The sequence below is a fragment of the Mauremys mutica genome, chromosome 1 (assembly GCF_020497125.1).
Source record: "Mauremys mutica isolate MM-2020 ecotype Southern chromosome 1, ASM2049712v1, whole genome shotgun sequence".
Taxonomy (NCBI): Eukaryota; Metazoa; Chordata; order Testudines; family Geoemydidae; genus Mauremys; species Mauremys mutica.
In genome coordinates, this window is record NC_059072.1 from 30,634,663 (window position 1) to 30,654,645 (window position 19,983).

The 19,983-nt window shown below is 43.8% G+C and overlaps 1 protein-coding gene across 1 annotated transcript in view; it reads left to right on the forward strand.

Annotated features, from left to right (window-relative positions):
- Positions 1–19,983, forward strand: part of ABCD2 (ATP binding cassette subfamily D member 2) — a 64,132-nt gene that overhangs the window by 19,534 nt on the left and 24,615 nt on the right. The gene's annotated exons all lie outside the window — the stretch shown is intronic.

The window sequence follows — 19,983 nt, forward strand, 5'->3', positions numbered from 1 at the left end:
TGCCAAGGAAAGTATGATGTTTTGAATGTTTCCTTTGTAATCTGTAGGCCTCCCAGAACACAATCCAGTCCAATATATTCCAATATTTCTCTTTAGAGTTCTAACTAGGATGTTTTTGCAAAAGCTAAATCAAGCACTGAAAATCTTTGCTTGCCTTTTGTAGTTCACCCTCTTCACTTGGGTAAAAGTAAATGTTCACAATGTGTTTCTGCTTAGAAAATACCCGCGATAAAGCAGGATGGATGCTGTTAAGTGATGGATAGATTTTTCTCTGCAGACAAACAGAGCCTTCAGAACAACATAAAAAGCCTGCGTGGAAATAACACAAAGGAGTATATTGTAACTAGATAGTGTCATTAAAGCTCATTACTGAGTAGAAGGCAGTGAGGAGTTGAACAATCCCAAGAGGAACTTCTCAGAACTTCTGGGGAGCTGTTACATCACTATAGAAATCAATGGTACACTCTCACCTGGAAAGAAAGGTTTAAATGATGAGCAGTATAAAGAAGGTAAACCAGGCACTTCTTGTTCTTGTTGTTATGAGAAAGGGTAACAGAAGACATTCAGTGAAACTGAAAGGCAGCAAATTTAAAATTGATAAAAGGATACTTTTACATGACAACATTAGCCTGTGGGACTCCCTGCCACAAGATTTTTTAAGGACCAAGAGTTTAGCAGGATTAAAAAAAATGGATAATGAGCACCCACAGTTACAATAGTAAGGATTTAAAAACAAAACGAAGTTTGGAAGGGATATAAACTGTCATGCTTCAGGGCATGTTACTCAATCTGTAACTGCAGTGGCTAAAAATTTTTTTCCTTATGGGGAGTTTATTTTATAATTGCTCGCTTCACGGATTTCTTGCATCTTTACCCAGAGCATCTGGTTCTGGCTACTGTGGGAATCACAGTATTAGACTAGGTAAGCCATTGCTCTGAATAAGCATGGCAAGTCGTATGTTCTATTTAAGATTTTAAAAGCCAACTCAAGAATCAGCTTATTTAACAGAAATAGCAAAGGATAATTATCCTCCAGTGTGAATGCAGTTCTATTAGGAGCCAGGCAGAGCTGCAATAAGAAAATAGGCCATTTTGGAAAAGAAGTACCCATTGTCCAAGGCTGCTAGCAGTCTTCGTGGTTGGTAACAAAGGTCCTGTGATTACAATCCTCCAGCTCCCCTTGAACCAGAGATCTGAAGCGATGACGGAAGTGGCACTTGGAACTGTAGGGGACTTTTTTAGGCAAGGGGAAAACAGGTTTTAAAGAAAAAGCCACCTCCCCTTTTCCTTCCTGTCTCCATCTGAAACATTTAGAAGGGTCAGAAAGGGTTACATCTTAAGCTTCCCTCTGACTGTGCTAGAGATTTAGACACTAGTGAGGCTGAAACTCCACTTGGAGGAGCCACTTCTGAGTTCAATGTCTCTTTTTCTGTCTTTGGAGAAGGCTCCCCGAACTGCTCTGCTCTGATGGGATCACCTCTAAAGGGGAGAGAGTAATTCACTAAATTCTTGTCCTCCTTGCTGAGATAGAAAACAGAGGTACCAGTTGTGGTTATGGTTTTGTGATGTGCATAGATGTCCTCTTAGAATTAAGTTAAAACCATCAGTTCATTTCAGAGTAGCCATCAGATACTATCACTTTCAGCCACTACTTGCATAGCACTTGATTGTAACTGTGACACGGAGGTGAAAGGTGAACATTTGTATCTTCCTTGCTTTTAAAGAGGTCTTTTTTTAGTGTTAATGCCTTTGCCTCTGCACTGTTAACAACATCTCTCACTACTTCAAAAGCAATAGATTTCTTTGCTAGGAGCTTTTTATGTTTATACATAAACATAAATAAGCTTTTGCTAAAATTAGAAAGGGGCTTATATGTCTCATCATCATCTTACTACTAGCTCTTCTCGCCCTTCCTCATTTATAATCTCCAAGCAGCATATCAAAAATCTCTACTTTTGAGATATGCCTGCATAAACATTTTATGATGGTTAAGTCTAAGCACAAAATGTAATGTAATATAGGAAGATACTGCATAGTCTAATGTGCTTCACTGGGTATGCTGGCATTAGACATAAAGCACAGTGTTTTAATATGCTGGCTTCTCTACAATTATCTTTTTCTATATAGTTACAGATAAATGAACTGATGAAAGAGCCTGGTCACAAAACATAACAAAACTCTATAACAAACTGAGTTCAGTAAAAACAAGGGCAATAGAGTCCATGACCGTTGCAAAATAAGACTGTTCCTTCAGCGTACGAGTAGTTGTAGAACACATGGGGGTCTTTGGGCACTGTTGCCCGTTCTCCCATCTTCAAAAATCATGGACCAGGTTGACTTTAGTAGTAATTATAGAAGAGTGGGTTGTTTATGAAAAATAGTCCACTCCTTGCATACACACTACAAAATAGATTCTCAAGTGTAACACACAAGTAGCTCTAATTATAGCCTATATACAATAATAAGGTCAGGCTGCCTTTGGTATCCTTATGGGAGTGTGCTGGAGTGTGTCTTGCCCCAGAAGGAGGGAATTTTCACATCAATGAAACTGTTGTCTTTCCTGCCTACCAGGTCCATTTCAGAGCTCTCAGTTGACTAAGTTCCATCTTAGTTCAGGTGGCCCCATTATGGTCTTCTACTTCAGAATGGGATGAAAGTTAAAGATGGAGTTTAGGACCCTTCTAAAATCTGAATAGAAAGCTTCTCTGTCTTACTGGGTTGAAGGATTTAAAGTCCTCTTTTTGAGGAAAGGGAAAGTCCAGCTCTCTGGGATATTAATTCCTTAAAACTGAGAAGCTTGGCCCTCAGCCAGCAAGTAGCTTGTATTTGTAAAAAGGACTGTGGGATTGAAACTTTTGAAGATTGGTGGGTGAAAATTCCCCCTCTCACTCACGTTGTTTTACCACATTTATGATAAAATCTTTTCAAGATCTCAAAGCAGCATCCATATGAACCTGACAGGATTTACTTTACTCTTCTGGGAGCCCTGGAACGAACATGGCCAGTAGAAGGTGTTACTTCCTAGGTGGGATGCTAGGCAAGTATTCAGGGGACTCCGACTATAGCTAAACGTGGAATAATTTAATAGTCTTTGCTGGGGTTATTTTAAGGCTGTTGAACCTTCCTTTTTTGTAGTATGTATTTGTATTCCTATATGAATTGTATATAGTGTTTTAAATATTTAGCTTGATCCTGACTAAAAGAGACAGAGAATAACTCCAGCAGATTGTAAGTTGTGCTAGAACCCTGCTGTCATAGGGTTGTTCCCCACTTTGAACTTTAGCGTCCAAAAGATGGGAACCTGCATGGATCCTTCTAAGCTTAAATCCTAGCTTAGATCTGGTAACACTGCCACCAGCCAAAAATATAGTGTTTTGGCACACTCCCTGTCCCCCCAAACCTTTCCCTGGGGAACACAGATCCAAACTCCTGGGATCTTAACACGAAGGGAAATAAACCATTCCCCCTCCCAGACTTTCCCTCCCTTGGTCGTCAGGGAAAACTTCTTTGATTCAAACTCCTTGAATCTAAAACAAAGAGGGATTCACCTTCCCCCCTCCTCTCTTCCCCCCACCTATCCCTGGTGAGTCAGACTAATCCCCTGGGGTCTCAAACAAGGGAAAAATCAAACAGGTTCTTAAAAAGAAAAGCTTTTAATTAAAGAAAAAAAGAAAAGGTAAAATTTAGCTCTGTAAAATCCGGATGGAAGTTTACAGGTACAGCTTATAAAAACTAGAGGGACTCTAGCATAAGTACAAGTACAGCAAAGAGGTAAAATATTGTTCCAGCAAACACACATTTGCAAATACAGAAATTAATCAAAAGACTAATCCGCCTTTCTAATACTTACTATACTGAATAGAAGAGAATACTTCAGGAAGCTTGGAGAGCCTGGATATACATCTGGCCCCTCTTAGATCCAAAGAGAGAACACCCCCCAAAACAACGAACACAAACAAAGACTTCCCTCCACAGAGATTTTAAATTATCTTGTCTCTTGATTGGTCCTCTGGTCAGGTGTCCGTCAGGTTCACTGAGCTTGTTAACCCTTTACAGGTAAAAGAGACATTAACCCTTAACTATCTGTTTATGACACCTGCAATTGAAGCAAATCATTACTTGTCTTGGGAAATCTAGCCAGTTTACTTATTAGCCTGTTACAATTTGCTGCATGGTCAGGGTGACCTTTTTATTTGTTTGTTTGTATAAATAATTGAAAAATTGCAGACTTGATAACACTCTGTCCACCCGCCTGATTTCCTGAAGAGGATCTGTTGGAGAGAGGACTGGATGTCAGGTTTTCCATAAAACTCCTTTGAGTCAGGCACATGACTATGTATCAATCTGAGATGATTTAAGGAGGCTGTAGGCCACCAGAGAGAGTCTGCATGACCATGGTTTGCTTATTTAGATCACCATTTTCATTTGCTCACAGAAGAAAAATTTGTTGCATAGCAGAATGCCCTCAAGCAGCTCTATGCTGGTGGTGCAGTGAGTTTGGCGGATGAAACATGGGGTGGCTTATTAGATTAGAGCCCTCCCATAAAATACAATGTGTTAAAGTGCAAAAGTATACTCGGAATCTCTTTTATATCTCCATTTCAAGATGGGCTTGTAATAGTCCTTGGTGGGTTAGGTTGCCTAGTGGTTAGCACACTTAGTGCTCCCTCTCAGTGGGCAGGTCTTGCAGTCCCAGTCCTCTTTTAACCAGAGATGCAGTGAGTTGGGCAGTGGTAAGGGAGCCTGGGTCTGTCCACTCCACCAGATTCCAACCCAGGGCCCTAGGAGTGTCAACAGTGTCTGGCCCCTGAAAGTGCTCTCCAAGTTACCCTCCCTGGGTTACTTCCTACCATCTGCTGTTCTCCCCCAGCTTCCAGTCCCATATAAGGTGAACAGAAAAAGTAGAAGCCACCAAACCATCAGCCCCAACCAGGCTCAGCACACAGTCCTTCGGGGATGTTTCTCTGATACCTTTGTCAGGAACCTTCAGGGCAGATCTGTCCCCTCCCCAGCCTCCTACTTCTGGGCTGGGTTGCTCCTTTTCAACCCCTTTTCCAGTTGGAACAGGCTCTGAGGGCTGGAGGGTTGAGGGCTACCTGAGCCCAGTACTGTCCTTGAACACCTTCCAGCTCAATGTGGGGTTTGCATATCCCATCACAGGGTCCTATTGAGCACTCAATAAATGGGCACAATTCCCATGGAAACCAATGGGAGCCACACTTGCTTACTTAGAGCTGAATGTGGTTCTTGGTCAGCTTTTTTTTTTGCACAGACCAATATAGTTAGAGCTCTCACAGGTGAGATCATCAGCTGTGCATCAAAGACTGTTGAGTAAGAAATAAAAAAAGAATCTCTGCTGATATTAGGCAGGCAAAAACTCCAAAGTAAAGGGGCTGAATGGACTGAGTACTGTTTCATCGCTGATTTTGTATGTAATGTCCAGTCCCAAAAATGCATGGACAGTCAGCTGGCTTGGTTGAATTCAAAGCTGAACACATAAGTACACATTGTAAAAAGGTTGATTATCTCCTTTTATATTACCAACTTTCTGCTGCTGCTGTTGAAACACTTCTCAGTAGCTTTACTTAGAGATTTCTAGATTCTAAAACAGTGCATCACCTGAGACTCCCTGTTTTCTATCTCCTAGATTGCTTAATATTAATTAGGCCTGTTGTCAACATCTCTCTTTTCCAGGTTCTCTGTCTACCAGATCACCATGAGATTTCCATTACACCTCTACCCCGCTATAACGCGGTCGTGGGGAGCCAAAAATCCCTACCATGTTCTAGCTGAAACCCCGTTATATCGGGGTAGGGGCAGCAGGACTCCGGCGGTGATTTAAAGAGCTCCGGGTTCCAGCTGCTGTGGGGAGCCTGGGCCCTTTAAATTGCCAGCTAGCCCCGCTGTCGCAGCCCTGGGATAGCAGCAGTGGGGCTCCAGCAGTGATTTAAAGGGCCCTGGGCTCCCCGCAGCAGCCGGAGCCCCAGGCCCTTTAAATCGCCAGTGGAGCCCCACTGCCACAGCCCCGGGGTAGCGGCGGCGGGGCTCCAGCAAGATTTAAAGGGCCCAGGGCTCCCTGCAGCAGCTGAATCCCCGGACCCTTTAAAGCGCCACCTGAGCCCCGCTGCTGCAGCTCTGGGGTAGCGGCGGCAGGGCTCCAGCAGGATTTAAAGGGCCTGGGGCTCCCTGCAGCAGCCGGAGCCCGGACCCTTTAAAGCGCCGCCAGAGCCCCACTGCTACTGCGCTATACGCGAACCCATGTTATATCGGGTCGTGTTATAGTGGGGAGTAAGGCAGGCTCCCTACCTGCCCTGGCTCCACGCTGCTCCCGGAAGCGGCCGCCAGGTCCCTGTGGCCCCTAGGTGCTGGGGTGGCCAGGGACTGGGAGGGGCTGCATGCTGTCCCTGCCCTGAGTACCGGCTCCGCAGCTCCCATTGGCCAGGAACCGCAACCAATGGGAGTTGCAGGGATGGTGCCTGCGGGCACGAAGGCAGCATGCATCGTGCAGAGCCACCTGGCTGTGCCTCCACCTAGAGGCTGCAAGGACCTGGTGGCCACTTCCTCAGAGCCGCAGTAAGCACTGCTGGGACCCTGCAGCCCCCCGCATCCCAACTCCCTGGCCCAGCCTGGAGTTCCCTCCTGCACCTCAAACCCCTCATCCCCAGCCCAATGCCAGAGCCTACACCCCCAGCCCAGAGCCCATACCCCCTCCTGCACCCCAACCCCCTGCCCCAGCCCAGTGAAAGTGAGTGAGGGTGGGGAAGAGTGAGCAACAGAGGGAGGGGGGATAGAGCGTGTGGGGGGCATCAGGGAAGGGGCAGGGCATAGGCGGGGCCTCAGAGAAGGGTGGGGCAAGGGTGTTCAGTTTTGTGTGTTTAGAAAGTTGGCAACCCTAGCCCCGTGCAGAGGGCCAGAGTTTCCCCTACAAACTGTAGTGAGACAGAGTGGCCTCCCTCCCCACTCAAGAGCAAGGGACCACTACATAGACCATCTCTCCGAACCACATTCTTAATCAGTTAGGCTCAGATTTTCACATCCCATGCTACCATTTCTCCTATCCAGCATAGTTTCCAGTGTAAATCAGGCCTTTTTCGTATGAGGAATATGGTTCTTCATTACTATATATATCCCCTCTTTCACTGTGCACAGTCTTCTGGTATTATACAGAAACCTTACATGACCACTTTCATATCTGTCAGCATCACAGTCCACTTCCATAATTCTCCCTTCCTCCAGTACCTCTCTAGCAAGATGGTGATAATCAGAAATTTGATCCGTGTTCTAATGTTAAACCTTTTCCTTCGACACCAGGCTTGTAAATCTTTAAAATGGAAACAACCAAAGATTCACTGATAGTATTGCCCACATTACTTGTCTTTCATCTGCTCAGGTTTACATACCTATATTGTGCTGTTATCTTATATAGCTCAGGAGAGTATGGAACAGAATGGGCAAAATGTGCTAGAGCCCTCTTGAAACTTATGTCCTTTCCTCCAACTTTTCTGTTTCTGCTGTGTTATCTTGATTTCCATTACAAGCCTTTGTTCCCTGGTGTTTCTCCTTCTGTGTTCTAAAATTCTCCTTGGCTACTAAATAAAATTGCATCAGCTACCGAGATACTCTTTTTTCTGTCCTACACTGTTCAGTAACCTAGATGTCTGAAGTGATTTTCCTCAAATAGCTCCAAACTTCACCTCCTGGATGAGACTAAGCAAGGAAAATTTCTGTTTTAAAAGATAACTTTTTCAGAAAGTTAAAAGCATGGGATTATAATTCAACCCCCAGTGTTACCTTGCGTATACAGGTAGTCAGTAAGAGTAAATTATGGTTATTTTACAGACAGTTTTTAATTATACAAACAATCATCATAGTGAGGATGGACTGTATTTTGACGGATATTGGATTATCTGCTTTTCTTTGTGTGACAATGCATTGGAGTGTTACAAAATGTCGTGATGAGGTAACAACTTTAAGAAGACAAAGTTGTAAAGTGGATAACTGTGGGTTATCTACCTCTTCATTTTAGATAAGTCAAATCTTGTTTTGCTCTTTTCATTAGTGGACATGTAAACTGTCAGTTTTTTATAGCATGTATTATCATGTTGACACAGACTGTCTTGTTTCAGGTCCATTTTTTATATGCTGTAGTTCTTGCAAACAATTGTAAAGTGCATCTGACTCACTAGTGTTTAATATTCTAAAGCATCTGTCACCTAATCTTGACATCTGGTAAATCTGTGACTCATTTTGGGGGCAGAGAAAGTTAACTGGTTTGCTGGCTGTGACTACTCCATGTAGCGTTCTCTTCTGAATCCCAGCACCATGTTAACATCTTCCATTGTCCCATCTACTTGTGAATAGCGGTGTCCCACCACACCTGTTTTATTTCCTAACTTTTCACCATTATTTCAGGTCACTTTATACACAAAACTAACACTTTTGCACATAGTTTTCATCAGTGACATGGTTTGTCAGACTGATTTTCATCATATTCATAAAAGCAGTAAAGAATCCTGTGGCACCTTATAGACTAACGGACGTGCCACAGGATTCTTTACTGGTTTTACAGATCCAGACTAACACGGCTATCCCTCTGATACTTGACATCATATTCATAGTACTTCCTATAACAATATCTGTCCTTAAACATCATCACTCATCATAGGGATGTGAAAACCAAAGCAATGTAATTGGTTAGCTGATATAAACTAGCATCCTTATTTGAACAGCCATCATTAATGTATATTGAAAAAGGAATAGGTGGATTTCTAAGGCCTGGGAGGAAGTAGTCTGATTTGAAACCAACGGTGGGCTTGTTGTTAAATGTTATTGAAATAGCCTTTGAGCGACATAACGCCTTTTCAAACTAGGTTTAGTTCAGATAATTGGCTATTAGTTTATTTGCATGATGCTTTGAAAAAAAATGTTTCTGAAGCAAATGCACTAAGGTCAGACAGGGCTTCTGCTGACCTGTAAAAATTGAGACATTTTGTTCATCAGGCCTGTTGCTATGTCCATCGACTAGGACACCGCCTTCACAATATAATCTTAAACGTGATTCTGAGGAGTTCTCAAATGACACAATTCAGGCCAGGTAACGCTTCATCTGAATTAATAGAGGACATGTTCAATGTTGAGATGTTTGGCTCTATCCCATCCTCATGAAAGGAAGGTCCATCTTATCCTATCTAGATCAGAAGAAGCCTTGTCTTTATCATATGTGTTAGTTGAGAGCTTTGCCTATCTGAGTCAGTGGAAGATCTGCCCAGTTCTATGAAGGATTCACTTAGAACTGTGAACTTCAAAGGATTTTAATTTGCACATGGTTTCTGAACATAGGGATGATCAGCAGGCAACTTGCAAAATGAGTAAGGTTTATCTGGGCTCATTTCCAGAAGTGAAAATTGGCTTTCTGGATTAGCTGTTATTTCCACTCAAGCCGTCCAAAGTGCCTTGACTACCACCCAGACACTGAGTCTTCTAATTAGTGTAGGGCTTACAAGCACTTTATTTTGTGTAGGCAAAGAGCTAAGGAAATCCCAGATTGTAAACCACACTCAGTATGCTGCACCGGGGTTTATATTTTAAAGTTTTTTGCATAAATCAAAGGTCCCCTTGTTGGGGAGATATGAATTGGAGTAAGACAAGATTCAGTCAAATCAGGGGAAATGTCTAGTTTTATGTTGATAATTTTCATGTGAGTAATGGATTTAGAGGATTGCTTATAGACATGCAGAATATGAGCTGATCGATCCTCACCTGCAGTTAAGTTAACCCTGCTTCATACCTTGTAGACTCTCAAATAATCATTCTGTATTGCATGATGAGAACAAATCTTCTAGGAGAGAATCACCAAACCTTATTTTAGAGAGACAGAGTGGGTGAGGTAATGTCTTTTATTGGACCAATTTCTGTTGCTGAGGGGGATGAGCGGAAGCATTTTGTGTAAACCTGAAAGGCTTGTCTCTCTCCAACAGAAGTTGGTCCAATAAAAGGTATTACCTCACCCACCTTGTCTCTCTAATAAACTGGGACTGACGTGGATATAATACTGTATAAACTTTTTTTCTTTCTGGTAACGTATATTACTGCTCGGGAGTAGACTGCTAACTCTATTATATTATTTTATTTTGCAAATATCAGTAGTGTATTGCTGTGTCCCCTGGATGCTCCAATTACAGAGAACTTTGCCTCTGGTTCTGATCCTGCCCAGGTCAGTAGTGGATAAAAGCTAGATCAGCTGGCGGGTCATCATCTCTATCCACTTCCTAGTGGACCCCCTTGTCTTCATCATGGAAACCAGTTCCTTTCTTGGCACAAATTGGCATCTTTATCGGGAAGTTTGTCTTAGCAGAGAGGCCAAGAATTATGCTGGCATAACGATCTAATTACTGTCTTGCTTATAAAGGTAGTCTCTTCAGGACAGAGCTGAGGCATATTGGTTGGGAAGCTTGTATTATTACTGTCTATATCTGTTCTTTAGATAAATGGAGGGCTCCATTTTCCAGGCTTATCAATTTGGCACCTTTAACAAGCCATATAACCACTTAAATTTGTGCATAAACCAAGTTCCCGTGTTTGTGACCCACAGCAGAATTTGAACCCTGATTTTTAGAACACCAAGGCAAATGCATTCCCTCACTGAGTGACAGACACACACACACAGGGGCAGAAACAAGGTGGTGTCATGTCACAGGGCTTATTAAATACAATGCTGTACATGCAGCTAATGGGTAAAATTCACTCCTTTGCAAAAGGACACGACAAAGCATATGCATCCTTCCTATTTTGAGGCGTATGTGAGTCTTAAAAGGTGCATTGACCATCTGCTGGCCCTCTACACAGGGATGAGTTCACCAATATTCATCTAATCTGTTTACATTATTTCAAGATACTTTCCCCAGTGGTACAGAAGAGCTGAATTTAGGAGACAGCAATACCAGAAGCTGTCATGAAACCCAGCTATGGTCACAGAAATGTTTCCATCAGTATCTCTCATAACCAGCTGCCCTGTGTCTTGTGATGCAGCTGGGGACCTTGCTCTTGCCAGCCCATCAGACCACTTTGCTCACTTCCTCAACTTGCTCCTCTCTAAAGGATTGTGATCAACAAAGCGTGATGTTCAGCACCAGTGGCTGTATCTGTAAAACTCTGAGGCCTCTTAATACTGAACCTGGCTTAAAATATGGAAAAACAAGACCTTGAACATTTTGATCTGAAAAATACGTAGCAGAAACATTTTAAAGTAACATTGTCAGACCAAATTTATAATTTTATACACTGTAAGAATGGAAGTACCTGGCTGATATTTATGGACCTGATTCAGAAATGCAGGTAACCATTTGCTTAAAATTAAACTGTGCACGGTGTTTGTTTCCCTGAGCGAACCCCTTTAAAACTTGTATTGGTGGCAAGAGAAAGTGCATTAAGTTAAGTTGTGGATTTTATCTATCTATATTGGGGACAGCTTTGTATTCTAGACAATTTAATTGGTAGTCAGTGTTTTGATGGCGTAGCTTCTATGGAGAAATCTAATTCCAGAGTTCAGTTTGAGTTATTCGTTCCAACCTAACCCTTTTAGTTGGTTTGTAAATGTTGAATTGATAGAAGAATACAATAGGGACTATTTAGTATTTCAGAAATATGTTGTTTTAAATATCATATTTGAGTTTTTCAGGAATATAAGATAGCATATTCTGGTGTCTTGTGCATGTAGTGTGATAAGTATCAATTTGACACCATAACACAATCTGGAAATTCCAAAGGACACAGTCAAGAATTCTAAAATGAACAGGAAGAGCAGGCAACTCTGTGAGATTCCTTGGCACCGAACAATGTATTTTAATTTATGATTCTTTGATTTTCTGTAGATTTCACTTTTCAAGGTCTCTGTTGTATTAAAGGGTATTTGATGGTAGAAATGTTTTCTTTACAGGAAACTGTTGCTGGCTCACTTACACCAATGAACATAGTGGCTAAATATTAAAATAATTATTATAGTGGGGTTGGTAGTACTGCCTATTGTTTAGGTTCCCCGACACTTCCCATGGTAAGAGCCTGATTTCATTTGCTTATAATTTTGCCAAACTTTAAGACTGAAATTTAGACTGCAGGTTTCCATGCCATTAATACACTTTCTGAAATGTGCATAAGAGTAATGTGATCGGTATTTAAAAACAGAATGAGGATGCGCCTAAACTGATTACTTGTTATGATTATTTATTATTTGTATTATCATACCACCGAGGAGCCCTCGTCAAGGACCAGGACCCCATTGTGCTCTGTGCTGTACAAATACAAATGGATGATGTGGGACCTGCGTAAATCAGAGTGACTGTTTGTGTCACATAGCGATCAGCAGAGGCCCTTGAGTTGAAGCACTGCTGTTTAAAATGGGAGGGGATGGCTCACATGACACTGATCCATGAAGGGTCCTTAACTTTGGAATTTGCTCTTCCGTACCCTTTATATTTGTTGACCTTCATGGTCTACAACTAGGTACATCTATTTTCCTGGACTGTTAGGGAGAGAGAAGAGGCATGGAGAGACTGCTTGCTTAGGTGAAGTGGAATATTTTTTCATTTGTCTGCTTGATTAACGTGACTTGTCATTGAAAGCTGGGGTAATTTCAGGCTGCATTTCCTGTCTTTATTTTGTATGGGTGTGGTGTCTTCTATATTAAAGAACCTAGAGGTTGACCTGGGTACTTTTTTTGGTATACATTTACATAAAGAGTATGAACAGGCCAAATGGAAAAATAGTTTTGGTGAATTGTTCACAAAAAGTTCTTTATGCTATTTCATGAATTTTAATGTAAGTGATCTTGGTGATGGTGAATTGGTAGTTAAAGCATGTATCTAAAACTGTGGGTCGGGACCCCAAGTTGGGTCATGACCTTGTTTTAATGGTGTTGCCAGGGCTGGTATAGACTTGCTAGAACCCAGGCCCGAAACCGAAAGCTGAGCCCCACTGCCCAGGGATGAAGCCGAAATCTGAGGGTTTCAGCCCTGAGCAGTGGGGCTCAGGTTACACTCTGTGCCTGGAGCTGATGCCCTTGGCTTTATCTTTGGTCCTGTGGCAGGGTAGGGGTAAAACCCCCTTTAAAGCCCTGCCAAAATGCTGGCTGCAGCCTGCTCTCTGGCCAGGAGGCCAGGTGTAGAGATGCAGGTACTCAGCAGGGAGCCCAGCTGCAAGCCCTAAGGAGGGCTGGCTCAGCGGAACATACTGAGCTAAGTAGGGACAGCTGGGCTGGAGCAGGAGAGAGCTATAAAAGCCCTGGGCAAACCTCAGTGAGGAGGCTAGCCTGGGAGGACACAGGAGGGCAGTATCTCTGTCTCCTTACCAACAAGGAAGCCTCAAGGGCCAGGAGACCCTGGGGAGGGTCTGTGAGGCACTAATTGTTGAGGGATCTGGGAACTGCATGAGCCCTGTATACAAAGACACTTGGGTGATCCAACAAAAGAAGGAGTGAACACTCTTTATTATACCAGCTGAAACACAGGGGGCAGGCACAAAAGTGGAAGCACCTGCACAGGACCCTGTGACAGGCCCCTGCACCTGGGGTGGCGTGACTTGGATGGGCTCAGGCTTCAGTTCCCCCTCCGGCGTCATGTAATAATTATTGTTGTCAGAACAGGGTCGTGGTGCAATGAAGTTTGAGAACCCCTAATTGGTAGCAGCGAGTCAGTAATACTTAATTAAGGCATGCATTTACAATTCTGCTTACTATTTCTTCCCAGGTTCTCTTCTACTAGAGATGTGCTTGCAGTTTCTATAGAGAGAGTCACAGAATCATCATTGTGATTTTTCTGCCTTTGATAGAAGGTTCTAATTATATGTGCCAAGAATGAAAATATCTTTTGTGCTCTATGCTTCGTACCCTGTTAGTGGATGTAAGCTAATTACATTCAGCTTTGGTAATTGATCTACCTGAAACATTTAGAAGATGTTCTTGGATATCTTTTGTACATGTGGAGAGGAAAGTTTAGTGTAGGCTATTTTAAGCACCGATCAATTATTTATAACTTCAGAAGGGTTGTCGAAACTTTAGCTGACCCTTAAAAAACCCTTCAACTAGAGACAGTAGAATCAAATATATTATGAACCAAGCCTACTGCTCTCTAAGTAACACTCCATTTAACTAATCTTCATTTCCGCTATCTTACTTTCTTTTTAAATAGTGCCATGTTTTTCTATGCTAGGATTGATGTCTGCAGTGGAACATAACTAATGTTCTTTCAAGACTCTAACTTTATAAAAGCTCTTTGTTGTGTTATCCTGCTGTGATTGTTCTTTGTTCACCTTATTAGTCCCAGCAGAGACTTTACTTTATAGCTGAAGGCTGGGATTTTCTAATGTGCTCAGGCCCAGATTCACAGGATTTAGATGCTGTAATGCTTAGCGCTACAATGCCTAACTTTAGGCACCTATAAAATCACAGGAACAACACTGTGTCCCACAAAGCCTGATTTAGGCACCTAGGCTCCCTGTACAATGAATGGGGAGAGAGAGGCACCTTAGAATGCAATCCTCAAATCCCCATTCTAGGTGGGGAGCTGCCGAAGCTAGCCAATGGGAGATACTGACGTCAGAGGTGTGTGCTAAACTCTGCCCCGCTCTGCTTAGTGATTTACAAGTGGCAACCACAAAACAGCTGGAGGAGGAGGTGATGCACACCTTACAAGTTTTAGCCCAGTGGTTAGAGTATTCACCTGGAATGGGAGACACCCAGGTTCAATCCCCCCACCTGAGGGGAGAGATTGGAACAGGATCCCCTACCTCTCGGGAGCGTGTTGTAACCAGCGAGCCATGGGAAATTCTGATGTGGAGCTTTTTTAATCTCTCCCGATGAAGCCGTTCCACTGTAGATGAATAATAAAAGAGCAAATGGAGCAGGGAGGACTGGACCCTTACAGAGTCTTTGGACCAGAGAGACAGAGAGAAAATGACTCTGTAGTCCAGTGGTTAGAGCACCCACTTGGGAGGTGGGAGACCCAGGGGCCAGTCCCCCTCCTCCAATTACTGTTTCATTATTTATCCATGGACGAACACCTTCAACGGGAGAGATTGAGGGAATCCCATGTCAGAATATCTCGGTGGTGAGAGCACCCTCCTGAGAGATGGGAGACCCCTATTCAAATATTTTCTCCCCCTCTGGGAATCAGGGGGGGATTGAACGTGGGTCTTCCACATTCCTGGCGAGTGCTCAAATCCCTGGGATAAAGATCTAAGGTGGGCAGCAGCACCACCACCTCTTCCAGCCTGTTTTTGAATGGCTCTGATCTGGTAGGCTGCCACTGAGGAGGCCCACCAGATTGGGCCCTGTGTGTTACTTAGGTGGATGAACACCTGTCTTCTCCCAGTTTGTGGCTCACTCTGGGGCACAGGCAGGAGAGAGGCACCCAGATGCCTAGAGGGAGGCAGCAGTGCACATGCCCAGAGGCAGGAACATAGGCACTGAGGGAACTTTTACTGTGAAAATTTACTCACTGTGTGAGTTTAGGCACCTACAGGGCTCAACAGGAGTTTTGTGGATTGCAGTGGAGCCAAAACTGGGGCTTAGATGTGTAAATCTCAGAGATTTAAATCTGAGATTTAGGCACCTGAGTCTGGGGTTTAGGTGCCTAAGTACCTTTGTGGGTCTGGGCCTTCCAGTGAAATCAGTGGGAGTTTTATAATAGATTTCACTAGGGAGTGGATTGAAGCCAATGCTGAGCTCTGTTGAAAAATCCCACCCATAATTCTTTTGTTATCAAGATCCCAGCATAGTCTCTCCCTGCCCTACCCCTATGTTAAGTGGGTCTCTTACCAGCCTCAGGCAGAAACTTTAACCGTACATCAATCTGAGCGGGGTTTATTGGGCTTTTACATCCCCTTTATTTTTCCTATATAACCCAAATCCTTCCTTCTGAGCAACAGCCCCCATTTGATGTCATAGTTGCAGTCACCCATGGATGGTGTATGGCGAGCCAACTCATCCAAGATTATATCCATCTCTGAGTCAGCTTCACAGAGTTGTGACAGAATGTGCTGCTTTTGCCTCTTCCCCATACAAGACGAAGCATTTCTGTGACAGTTGCAGCTCCTGCCCTTAGAAGTAAAGTAGTCTCGATCACTTCTGAAACCTGGTCTCCTGTGTGCTCTAGCTTTTCATTTGGAATGCATTCTGTCACACTCCAGTACAAGCCACTTAATTAAAATATACTTTAAGTGCATTAATTACTGCGTGCTGTTTTTAATTAGGACTGTGAACCATTCAGATTATCTCAGAAATGAGCAAAATGTAATCAGTTACAATAATTGTCTGTGGTAAGATTGGGGTTGTTTAGAATACTTAATCCATTCTATAAGCACATCTTACCTTAAACTGTTTTGAACTTCCATGTAAAACCAAACAAAAAACATTCAGGAAGTATTTTTAAATGCTGATTTGGAATAGGAATTTCTAGGCATCCAAACATGGATTTTCCTCACCTGCTACCCTGACAACAACTATACTAACAAGACACTTCAAGACAGTGACTTAGAAAATGCTAGTACCGTCAGACTGGAGTACAGCCTTTCTATCCTGTCATACCTTGTGGACCAGCATGACTCCTCCTTTGGTAACACATCAGCTACATGCTAACCCTATGATTGGAGAGATCAGTAGCCATTACAAACACAGTGTCTTTTTGAGCTGTGCATAACAGTAATGCAAAAAGTATTTTAAAAAAAATGATGTATCTAAACTGAGGGTATGTCTACACTTGCAGCTGTACAGCGCTGGGAGGTAAACCTGTCTTCGTACAGCTGAGTAGGGAAAGCGCTGCAGTCTGTCCACACTGACAGCTGCCAGCGCACTGTCGTGGCCACATTTGCACCATCTGCAGCGGCATTGGGAGTGGTGCATTATGGGCAGCTATCCCAGCGTTCAAGTGGCTGCAACGTGTTTTTCAAAAGAGAGGGGTGGGGTGGAGTCTGACAGGGAGCGTGGGGGAGAGAGAGAGTGGATTTTTGGAGCTGACACTGTGTCAGCAGCTGCCTTGCAAGTTCTGACCCCCTCCCCCACCCCTCTCTCACTCACTGAAAGCAAACAGCAGCTGATAAGCATCCTCCCCGAAACGGACCTCCGCTCCCTCCCTCCCGCGCACCGTGCCAGTTCTCTCCTCAAGCCCCCTCCCTCCCCCTCTCTTCAAGCAAACACTAGCTGTGGGCGTTCCAAAGGGAGCCCCCTGTCTGCCTCTGCTCATTCACAGCAAACAGTAGCTGTGTTTGTTTTTTTGATAAACAGCTTCGAGAGCCCGGAGTTCACAACAAAATGAAGAGAGGCATCACAACAAAACAAAGAGAGTAATCTTTACTTAAAAGGATTATGGGAAGCTTCCAGAGGTCAGTTACAGCGTACTAAGATTATTCCCTGTTTACACTGGCACCCCAGCGCTGCAGCAGCAGCGCTATACTCTTTATTCCTCTCGTGGAGGTGGAGTACAAGCAGCGCTGTAGCCAGGGAGATACAGCACTGTATGTGCCTTGCCAGTGTGGACGGGGAGTGAGTTACAGCGCTATAAAGCCACTAACAGCGCGGTAACTCGCAAGTATAGCCCAGGCCTGAGTAACCATGAAATTGTGTTCCTGCATCTTTTGTTCTTCCTCATCCTGTTCCCTCTCTAAGATTTCATCCCCCTCATGCATAGACCATAGATGTTTTGAGATCACAGTGTCCTGGCGTGGAATTTAGTCATTCAGGTGTGAGTTGAAACTGAGGCCTTGAGAGCTTGTGGCCATTAAAGATCCCTTGGCATTATTTGCAAGATTAAAAGAGTATTATCCCCAGTGTCCTAGCCAAATTACAGTTTGGGTAATTACATTCTACCTACCTAAATCCTCCCTTCACTTTCTATTAATTACAGTTTTCTTGTTCACTTCTTGATCTAAACTGTAGGGTTCTTTTGCTGTGCCCTGGTACTATTGATGGGTTCAACCCCAGAGATGGTTGCATTTCAGGAGTGGGTAAAATAATTCTAGGAACTGCTTTGGGATGGTGAGATGGAAGGTGCAATACAAATGTAACACAATATTACTTAGGAAATGTATATAGTGTTTTAAATTAATTTGTTACATAAATAGCCAAGTAAATGCATATAGTTAACTACCTCTTCATTGTATACAATGTAGTTGTAGCCGTGTCGGTCCCAGGATATTAGAGAGGTGAGGGGTAAGATATCTTTTATTGGAGGTGAGAGACAAGCTTTTGAGTCACACAGAGCTCTTCTTCAGGTCTGAGAAAGGATCTCCCAGCTTCACAGGAAAATGCAAATTGGAACAGATTATTTAGCGTAAGTAGTTAGCACATATTATAAAGGACTGTTCAAGCTAGAGTGACCTGTTAACACCTCTGCAGTCATAGGACAAAAAGAGGGGATTAGTGGCAGTGGTGAAAGTAACTTTAAGGATTGACTGGTACGCAGGGTGGCCGGGGTCTTGTGCAAGGTGGGGGGGAGTGGCTCTGGGCCCCCAGAAGGGGCGGGGCTGGGGCCAGACTCCATCAGCCAGCCCTTCAGCACTGCCCAGCCTGCGCCATCTGGGGCTTTGGCGGCGATTTAAAGGGCCCAGGGCTCCGGCTGCTGCTGCAGTAGCAGCAGCAGCAGCAGCCGGGAGCCCCGGGCCCTTTAAATCACTGCCAGAGCCCTGGGGCTCCCGGCCACTGCTACCGTGGCAACGGCTGGAGCCCCAGGCCCTTTAAATCACCAGGCCCCGGGGCAGCTGCTCCTTTGGCCTCCCCCTCCCCGTCAGCAGCCCTGCCGGTAGAGTGCTTAAAGCACAGCAGTGCTTTAACATTGGCTGTGTACCAGCCCATACTGGCAGCCACTTTCGTACCGGTACGCCATACTGGCTTACTTTCACCTCTGGTTAGTGGGTAACTAATTGTTGTAATAAGCCATAAATCCAGTGTCTCTGTTCAGTTCACGATTTTTGGTGTCTAGCAGAGTAATGAATTTAAGCTTCCGGACTCGGCTTTTGAAAGTGTTGTGCAGGTTTCCTTTTGAGGATGAGAACTGATAGGCCAGACAGAGTGATCGCTTTGTGAAAAGTGTTCACCCACAGGTGATGTGGTGTTTTTGTCTTTTATCATTTTCCTGCGTGAGCTCATTTGAGAGCATAGTGATTGTCTGGTTTCACCCACATGGTAGCTATTTTGGCATTTAGGGCACTGGATGTGGTACACCACATGTTGTGAAAGGCATGTGTAGGACCCAGGGATCTTGAAAAGTGTGTTGTGGTGGTTGTTGATCATTGTAACAGTGGAGATGTGTCTGCAGGTTTTACATCTGTTGTTCTGGCAGGGTCTGGTGCTGCTTTGAGTTTGTGTGTCTTGGTCTGTGGGGAGCTTGCTTCTGATGATGAACTTGGAGAGGTTGGGGGTTGTTTGAAGGCCAGAAGTGGGGAATTCAGAAAAGATTTCTTTCAAGATGGGGTCCCCATTGAGTATAGGTTATAGTTGTTTGATGATACCCCATATGGGTTCTAGTGTGGTGTGGTAGGTGACAGCTAGGGGCTTTTATTTCTGTATTGAAGCAGGTTCTCTCAGTATTTGGGTGGCCTGTTCCACAATACAAGCCACTTCTCTGGTGGAGTGTCCTTGTTTGGTCAACATGGATTTGAGTGTGTTAAGGTGTATATCCCGGACTTTCTCCTTGGAGTATATTCTGTGGTATCTGAGTGCCTGGCTGTAGACAACAGATTTCTTGGTGTGTTTGAGGTGGTTACTGGATCCATGAAGGTAGGTGTGGTGATCCATGGGTTTCTTGTGTATAGTTCCATTGCTGATGCTGATTATTGTGTTCAGGAAGTTGATGGTAGCGTGGTAGTGTTCCAGAAAGAGTTTAATGGACGGATGGTGCTTGTTGAAGTTGTGGTGGAAACCTATGAGACAGTGCACACCATCTATCCAGAGGATGAAAATATCATCAATGGTTTTGTAGGAAAATGACTAAGTAGTTT